This window comes from Salminus brasiliensis, chromosome 3 (assembly GCF_030463535.1).
Source record: "Salminus brasiliensis chromosome 3, fSalBra1.hap2, whole genome shotgun sequence".
Lineage (NCBI taxonomy): Eukaryota > Metazoa > Chordata > Actinopteri > Characiformes > Bryconidae > Salminus > Salminus brasiliensis.
In genome coordinates this window covers 22,754,999-22,756,767 of record NC_132880.1, presented here as the reverse complement: position 1 = coordinate 22,756,767, position 1,769 = coordinate 22,754,999, and the positions used below count along the sequence as shown (strand labels likewise).

Below are 1,769 nucleotides of genomic sequence, written 5' to 3'. Positions count from 1 at the left end.
GCATTGGTGGTTCAGTGGTAGAATTCTCGCCTGCCACGCGGGAGACCCGGGTCCGATTCCCGGCCAATGCAGCGGTTGCCAGCTTTTAAAATGTTCTACATCATAGGCTATTTTTCTTACATTCTTGTTTTGTCAGACCATTGGAAGGTCTTCTAATATAAAACTGTTTTGTGAAATCTTCCCTCAGCCTGAACACTATTAGCTTATTGTGTGTCAATAAAAAATTTTTGTGTTTTCAGTGCGAAACATTCCTGAAGTATGTTCATTAAAGCATTAATGCATAACATTTCTTAAGCATAGTCAGGAAAGCAATGTTAGGTCAGTGGTAGTTTTTTCGACTGGCTTGTGGGAGAGCAGAAAGGTTCTGCTCAGTAGACTACATTTAAAAGAGTCTTTCATGTAAGCATTGGTGGTTCAGTGGCAGAATTCTCGCCTGCCACGCGGGAGACCAGGGTCCGATTCCCGGCCAATGCAGCGGTTGCCAGCTTTTAAAATGTTCTCCATCATAGGCTATTTTTCTTACATTCTTATTTTGTCAGACCATTGGAAGGTCTTCTAGTTTAAAACAGTTTTGTGAAATCTTCCCTCAGCCTGAACACTCTTAGCGGTTTTTGTGTCAATAAAAATGTTTGTGTTTTCAGTGCGAAACATTCCTGAAGTATGTTCATTAAAGCATTAATGCAGAACATTTCTTAAGCATAGTCAGGAAAGCAATGTTAGGTCAGTGGTAGTTTTTTCGACTGGCTTGTGGGAGAGCAGAAAGGTTTTCGGAGAGCAATAGACTATATTTAAAAGAGTCTTTCACGTAAGCATTGGTGGTTCTGTGGTAGAATTCTTGCCTGCTATGCGGGAGACCCGGGTCAGATTCCTGGCCAATGCAGCGGTTGCCAGCTTTTAAAAAGTTCTACATCATAGGCTATTTTTCTTACATTCTTATTTTGTCAGACCATTGGAAGGTCTTCTAATATAAAACAGTTTTGTGAAATCTTTCCTCAGCCTGAACACTCTTAGCGGTTTTTGTGTCAATAAAAATGTTTGTGTTTTCAGTGCGAAACATTCCTGAAGTATGTTCATTAAAGCAATAATGCAGAACATTTCTTAAGCATAGTCAGGAAAGCAATATTAGGTCAGTGAAACTTTTGTGGACTGGCTTGTGGGAGAGCAGAAAAGTTTTTGGAGAGCAGTAGACTACATTTCAAATGTGACTTGCATGGAAGCATTGGTGGTTCAGTGGTTGAGTTCTTGCCTGCCATGCGGAAGACCTGGGTCCGATTCCCGGCCAATGCAGCAGTTGCCAGCTTTTAAAATGTTCTACATCATAGACTATTTTTCTTACATTCTTATTTTGTCAGACCATTGGAAGGTCTTCTAGTATAAAACAGTTTTGTGAAATCTTCCCTCAGCCTGAACACTCTTAGCTGTTTTTGTGTCAATAAAAATGTTTGTGTTTTCAGTGCGAAACATTCCTGAAGTATGTTCATTAAAGCATTAATGCAGAACATTTCTTAAGCATAGTCAGGAAAACAATGTTAGGTCAGTGGTAGTTTTTTCGACTGGCTTGTGGGAGAGCAGAAAGGTTCTGCTCAGTAGACTACATTTAAAAAAGTCTTTCATGTAAGCATTGGTGGTTCAGTGGTAGAATTCTCGCCTGCCACGCGGGAGACCCGGGTCCGATTACAGGCCAATGCAGCAGTTGCCAGCTTTTAAAATGTTCTACATCATATGCTATTTTTCTTACATTCTTATTTTGTCAGACCATTGGAAGGTCT

General features: G+C 40.4%; 1 non-coding gene across 1 annotated transcript; it reads left to right on the top strand.

The window, feature by feature from the left end:
• trnag-gcc (transfer RNA glycine (anticodon GCC)) lies at positions 1 to 71 on the top strand. The gene has a single exon. It is a non-coding gene; the product is annotated as a tRNA-Gly (tRNA).
• Positions 72 to 1,769: the final 1,698 nt, after the last annotated feature.